This window comes from Tenrec ecaudatus, chromosome 2 (genome assembly GCF_050624435.1).
Source record: "Tenrec ecaudatus isolate mTenEca1 chromosome 2, mTenEca1.hap1, whole genome shotgun sequence".
NCBI classification, from domain to species: domain Eukaryota; kingdom Metazoa; phylum Chordata; class Mammalia; order Afrosoricida; family Tenrecidae; genus Tenrec; species Tenrec ecaudatus.
Window position 1 is genome coordinate 273,809,147 of NC_134531.1, and position 7,693 is coordinate 273,816,839.

Here is a 7,693-nt window from a genome sequence, read left to right on the forward strand (position 1 = left end):
TGCACCATTCTCTCAATTGTGGATATGTTTGAACCCATCAGTGACTTCACTATCCCAATCCATTTTATTGAGGATTGTGGTAGTCACCTAATCTGGTGTCAATTAAAGGATTAAGAGTGTAGGAGTGGAGACTACGCTGTCCATCTGCAGATAGCCAATGAGACTTCTGTGTGGGCATGGCCTTCTCCTAAGAATTCTGGGAAATCTGGTACTTCCTCATTAGAGGCAGAAGACACCTCTCTCTGCCACTTCCTGGAAGACATTGCAGAAGACAAGCCACATGGATGAAACCAGACGTTGGAAGCTGGAGAAGCCACAGAGAGACAACACTCAGATGCTTACAACACCACTGGACCCAAAGACTTTCCACCCACTGGCTTGTCATCATCCTGCTTTTGGCTTCATTGCATGTGTTTTGTGAGTCTGAAGAGGACTTTCTAGATTGGTATCGGACAGATGGGCTAATATCAGACTTACGGCCTTGAACTGGACTGGGTTGGGATGTTTTCTCAATGTTCAATTCCTCTTGTGTATAAATCTTTCCCTCATATACATATGTATGTTTATGAATTTGTTTCTCTAGACTACCCAGACTAACACAAGAATCTTTCTCTTTTTCACTGACTTCTCCTTTATCAAACATGATGCTCTTTTCCTGGGATTGGTCTCACCTGATAACCTATCTACAGTACATGAGACATGTCCTTCCATCTAAGGAGGAGTCTAGCTGTATGTCTTCTGAAACAGGTTCGTTTGTTCCTTTGGCATAGATATTCAGCAATAATAACATATTTGAACTGCATTGATTCTTTATCTATCCTCCTTATTCAATATTCTGTTATGCAGGGTTCTCTAGAAAAACAAAACCAGGACATTTATGACTATATATACAAGGAGCTACTCTTCCAAAACCAGAGGTGATGTGAGGGAGATAGTGCATTTGGAGTTTGTTTAACCAGGTCAGACTGTTCATTAAGCTTTCTTTTCTTTCTTTTTTTCATCAAGCTTTATAATCAGAGGTTCTGAAAGGATTTCATAATAATGTGCAACCCAAAAGGGCTGATTTGTACCTGATGGGGGACTGATTCTGAAACCACAACAATGCATCTGCTCACACAACCATCTCAGTGCACCAGTTTTTGGCAAAAAATAGCGTGCCTCTTTTGCCCCATGCACCTTACTCACCAGGGCTCACTCTGTACTTTTTGTTTCCGCAGATGAAGAGGAACATGAAAGGACAGTGATTTGATGACATGGAAGAGGTGAAGAGAAAAATGAGGAAGGTGCTATCAGCCATCCACACAGGTGAGCTTAAAAATATTTCCAAGAATGGAATTTCAGATTTGACAAATACATTAAGTGCAATGGAGAGTACATTGAAGATGATAAGGTTGTTTCATAAAAAGATTTAAACACATAGCTTTGAAAAAAAATTCTTTTTTGGGGGGTACCCCCATATGTAGATATACAGATGTATATAATGAGAAAAATATAACGGTCAATTAATCCACACAGCAGTACATATGGTTCAACTCACTTTAGTGGAACAGTTAATATGTGGAAGGTCCTTCAACTCAAGCTGGCTGCTGGTCCAAGGTCAAGGAAGCAGATAGTGAAGTCTGCCCTTAGGCAAGACAAGCAGGGTCCGGTACAGGATGAAGCAGCAATTGTCCGTGGTTCTCAGGAGAATAGTGAAGTATGGCCTGATGGAGCCTCAAACACTAGCAATGCATGTACAGGCACATGAACAATAGTTTGGCTCAGCCCACAGGTAGTGCAGCACAAGATTGAGGCAAAGAACTAACTAAAGCAGCAGCACACTGGTCCAATCACAAGGGAGAGAGACAGGAGGCCAGCCTGAGGAAAGCATTTATCTTGGTTGCCCTCTAATCAAGCTGCAACCTGATTAAACTCTGCCCGCATATTTCTATGCAGTCATATTTGGAAAAATAAACCTATCATAAATATACAATTTTGAAATGCATATTAAGTTATTGTAAATACCATGCTTGGGACAGATGCACCTTAGCCCTCATTCTTGCTCTTCAGCATTTGAAAAGGTCTTGTGAGGAAAATTGATGATCCAATGCTATGTGCTATTTGACTGTTGCTTCCGGGAGCATTGACTGTGGATCCAAGCAGGATGATATCCTTGACAATATCAATCTTTTATCCAGTTATCATGATGTTACCAGTTAAGAGGATTTGGGTTTTCTTTACAATGACTCCACTGTAAAGCAATCCAAATGGAAGGCTACAATCCTTGATCTTTGTCAGCAAGTGCTTCAAATCCTCCTCGCTTTCAGTAAGCGAGGTTGTGCCATCTGCCTATTTCAGATGCTTAATAAGCTTTCCTCCCATCCTGTTGTTGTGTTCTTTATAGAGTGGAGCTTTTCAGATTATTTGCTCCGCATACATATTGAACAGGCATGGTGGGTGGATACAACCTTGACACACACCTCTCTTGATTTGAAACCAAGCAGTATTCCCTTTTTCGATTTGTAAAATTGCTTCTTGATCCATATATTGGTTCTACATGAGCACTAGAAAGCATTCAGGAGTTCCCTTCTTCTACATGCTACACATACTTTGCTATGATCCACATAGTCAAACGGATTCCACTGCATTGTAAATAAAACACAAGTTAACCTTTTTCTAGTATGCTCTGCTTTCAGCCAAGATCCATCTATTGTCAGCAATGATATCCCTTGTACCACATCGTATTCTGAATCCTCCCTGAACTTCTCAGTGTGCCAGTTTTGGGCAAAAAACAGCATGCCTCTTACCCAACGCTTATTACTCATCTGAACTTGTTCACTGTGACTACTCTTTGTTTCCACACATGAAGAGGGACATGGAAAGAGATTTGGTGACATAGAAGAGGTGAATAAAAACAAAACAAAAATGAGGGAGGTGTTACCATGCAAGCAAATGAGTTTGGAAGATGTTTCTAAGAACGGATTTGAAGATTGTGACAAATGTATTCAATGTAATGGAGAGTACTTTGAAGGTGATGAGTATTTTTTGTTAAATACATAGCTATGAAAAAATTCTGGGTTTTTTTCTCTTTTGGGTACTCCCTCATATAGTGTACTTGATATAAACACATTCATTAACCTTTCTCTTATCTACATAAGGGAGACTATTTATTCTATATCTTATAATTTCAAAAGTCTGTCTTCTCTACATCTCTTAAATGAAAGTTTCCTTAAATTAATTTTAATTAAAGATCAAAAACAATATTGAGACTCAAAAATTTTAATTTTATACCAATTACCCTAATGGGAATTTATAATAAAAGTTATACTCAAAAGTCAACTAGATAAGTTGTCTAGCTGTGGAAAATATGCTTGCAGGATATAGATATAGGGTAAAAGACATGACATTTTTTCAGAAACAACATAGGAGAGTTTACACCAAGATAAAAGAAGTCAATGAACCAGACTTAAGTATATGGCTGGGGCTTAGCAAGGAATCAAGTGCTGACTGGGTATTTTTGTAATTACATATTGAATGAATGTATTCTGAAAAGGCCAACAAAAATGCATCATTTACATTCTCATTCATAATTATAATGTTTAACATGAACATCAATTCTTATTGGCTTGCCAAAGCGATTGTAAGTACTTCGAGATAATGACATGAAAGAAACATTTCCATTCACAGCTTGCTTCTTATCCTTACATTTCAAATATATAATAAATGTATATCTTAAAAAGACAAACCATGAGGTCTTCCTAGATGAGGATAAAAGTATCTGGAAATAATGAGAATGTACAACTAAGAAATTCATTATTTTAATTCATCTTCACTCTCGGATATCCAAAGGTGATAGGAAATCCTGAGACATGCGACTGAAACAAAATAATTCGATTTTTTAATCACTGTGAACACGACTTTCAAATGCTATAATTCTACTGAGATGTAGTAACACTGTGGGGAAATAAACATAATTATTCTAAATGAAACTGTAATGTTAAATGAAAAGTCTAATGTCTCCTGACTCAAATTGTAGTGGCAGCATTTTAGGAACATTTTAGGTCTTGCTCTAACAGAACTGACAGTTTTTCATATGAAAAGCAATAGGTCACAAAGTTCAACTGGAAATGAAATGAGCAGATTTCTGCCATGGGAAACTATTCTACTAATGACAAACTTGAAACAAGTTCACAGATGTTTTATCTCTGATAAGAATAAAGTGGCAGCTACAATTTGCCTGGTTTGACCTTTTACAATAATGGCGAGTCCCAAAGAACTACCACTGTGTGGATAGTGGCTAGCTCTAAGAAGCATATAAAAATCAGTCACTGAAAGTAAACCAGGAGGAATTTAAACAGTACCACACCCAACTAAATTGTATAGAGGTTGTTTTTTGTTTTAAGCTCGCTATCCTCTCTATGCTGAAGGTTTTAGTGACTTTGTCCTCCAAAGTAGAGAGCCATGCCCTTCTTCGCTGTCCGTTCTTAGTCTAAATAAGGAAGACCGTAGAAGAATGTATGCATTTGAACTGTGGTGCTGGAGAAGAATATTGAATGCACCCTGGCTGCTAAAAGGACAAACAGCTCTATTAGAAGAAGTAAGGACAGCGTGCTCCATAGAAGCAAGATGTCAAGACTTAATACTTTGGACAGATTGTCAGGAGAGACCAGTCCCTGGAAAAGGACGTCATGCTTGGTAAAGGGGAGGGCTGGCAAAAAGAGGAAGGTCTTTGACAAGATGGACTGACACAGTGGCTGCACCAATGGCCTCAGGCACAGGAACAATTGTGAGGATGGCGCAGGACTACGCAGTGTTTCCTTTTGTTGTGCACAGGGACACTATGGGTCAGAGCCGACTCAATGGCCCCTAACCACAACAACCACAGTAACTCTGTGTGCACTAATAGACATCATGACAGACAGAGAAAAGCTTTAAGTTATCAAGGATTTAATTTTATTTGGATCCTCAATCAATGCTCATGAAAGTAGCAGTCAAGAAATTGAAGATAAACAAGTGGCCATCTACCTCAGAAGCAACAAAGCCCACAGGAAGAACACACCAGCCTGTGTGATCACGTGGTTCCGAAGGGATAAGTTATTAGGCATCAAAGAACAAAAAAAAAATCATAGCATTGGGTGCACACCTCCATGATACGATCGCTGAGGACAAACAGGTGCATCAGCAAATGTGGCGAAGAAAGCTGATGGTGCTTGGCTATCAAAAGAGATCGTGTCTGGGGTCTTAAAGGCTTGAAGGTGAACAAGCGGCCATATAGCTCAGAAGCAACAAAGCCCACATGGAAGAAGCACAACAGCCTGTGTGATCACGAGGTGTCGAAGGGATCAAGTATAAGGCATCATCATCAAAAAAAAAAATCTTACCATAGTGAATGAAGGGGGAAGTACAGAGGGGAGATCAAAAGCCAATTTGTCATCCACTGGAGCTCGCCTCACAGAGGGGTCTAGAGAAGGAGATGAGTCAGTCAGGGTGCGATGTAGTACCGAGGAAGAATACAGCTTTCATCCAGTTCCTAAATGCTTTCTCCCCCCCTCTCCTCTTCCCCCCCCCCACCCACTACCATGATCTGAATTCTACCTTGAAAGACTGGATAGAGCAGAGGTTGTACACTGGTGCATATAGGAGCTAGAGGCACAGGGAATCCAGGGTGGATGATACCTTCAGGACCAGGGGTGTGAGGGGCGATACTGGGAGAGAAGAGGGAGAGTGGGTTGGAAAGGGGGAACTGATTACAAGGATCTACATGTGACCTCCTCTCTGGGGGACGGGCAACAGAAAAGGGGGTGAAGGGAGATGCCAGATAGGGCAAGATATGACAAAATAATAATTTATAAATTACCAAGGGCTCATGAGGAAGGGGGGAGCGGGGAGGGAGGGGAAAAAGAGGACTTGACGCAAAGGGCTTAAGTGGAGAGCAAGTGTTCTGAAAATGATGAGGGCAAAGAATGTACAGATGTGCTTTATACAATTGATTATGTATATGTATGGATTGTGATAAGAGTTGTATGAGTCCCTAATAAAGTGTTTTAAAAAAAAGAACAAACAAATCTATCCTGAAAAAAAATTACCATAAGGGGAAAAAAAATAAATGAGGCATTGAATTGGACAAAACTGCTGCACATGACCTCTTTAAAATGTTGAAGAGTAAAGATGTTACTTTGAGGAGTATGGTACACTTGACCCACACCAAAGAATTTTGAATCACCTTACATAAATGTGAATGAAAGTTGGACAATGAATTAGGAAGCCTACGGGAGAATTGGGACATTGGAATTATAGGATCAGTAAAGAATATTGAACATAACATGGACTGTCAGTGCATTCAGCTCTGTCTTGGAAGAAATACAGCCAGAATATTTCTCCTTAGAAACAAGGATGGCAAGACTTCTCTCGCGTACTTTGGACATGTTATCATGAGATACTAGTTCCTCAAAAAGACATCCAATTTGGTATAGTAGAGGGTCATCAAATAGGAAGAAGTTTCTGAATGAGATGGATTGACACAGTGGCTGCAGCAATGAGCTCAAACATAACCATTGTGAGGATCGAGCAGTATTTTATTACATGGGACATAGCATAGCTATTCATGGGAATCAACTGAATGGCACCTGAAACAATAATCCCATCATCCTCTCTGTGTGGTTCCTAGTTTCCTGAGCAGCAATTGTAGTAGAAGCAATCACAGCAACGTTTACATTTACTGATTTTGGGGGTGAGGTGCGGGGAAGCAAAATCAAATGATTTTATCCCAAGGCATGGTACATATGAAAGAATGGAAGTGGATGCTTGGGGACAATTTCTAGAAAAGGGACAGGTCTACCCAACATTCATGCCCTGTCTTGGTGACTTAGAGACGGCAGGTTAATGCTTAGTTCTCTCCTCACTGTCTCCCAGAGTGTGCTTGTTAAAGAGATATTCGGCCTGAGAGAAGCCGGGGAGCTCATATTTTTCAGTTTGGCTTCGTAGTCACCCAGCTCTTTGATGTATTTCACTTTCTCATCCAAATAATGAGTCTGGATGAAGTCACAAAATTGGGGGTCGTTCTTCTCTGTGGTCAGTTTGCGCAGCTGCAGTAGAGACTGGTTGACACTCTTCTCCAGCGGTGTACTCCATGCCATCGAGCCTGCTCTCCCAGTCCTCAGAGTCTGGCTTCTTGATAGCCTGAAGGAAGTTCTGGCCCCGTCTTTGGTTCTGTAGCGTCATCCGTTTCTCCTTGTGCTGCCTCTCCTCATTGATGAGACTGGTGCCAAAAGTAGTTGGCAAAATTCTTCAGAGCCAGTTATTCCCATCCAAGTAGTAAAACATGGACAGGTAGGCGTCAGAGGCATAGCACTCCAGGTTAATCTGGCGGTTGGTGGAAGCCTCCGGGTCAAGGTCACCAAGTTGGGGAGAACCTGCGAGGGATTCATGGTCGTCATGGCAGCTGTGGGGATCTGGGGGCATTGGAGTGGAGCGGCTGGGCGGGGGAGACTAGCGAGCTCGGGGTTCTGTTAAAATTGTTGAAGCCGGAGATCGCAGAGACTCAGCAAAGAACGTCTCTACCGCTTGTTCTTCTAATACAAGCTGCCTTACATAAACCACAAAGAGAATATATACCTGCCCACGTTTTAGCCCTAAATTTCCTCTCGGCAGTGTTGGTCTTGAGTAGAATAGGATCATGAGGATTGGCTCCTTATTGATGCCATTGATGGAGAAA

General features: G+C 41.0%; 1 pseudogene; it reads right to left on the reverse strand.

Annotated features, from left to right (window-relative positions):
* Nucleotides 1-6,858: 6,858 nt before the first annotated feature.
* On the reverse strand, nt 6,859-7,440 carry LOC142440615 (ferritin heavy chain pseudogene; annotated as a pseudogene).
* Between the last annotated feature and the right edge of the window lie 253 nt (nt 7,441-7,693).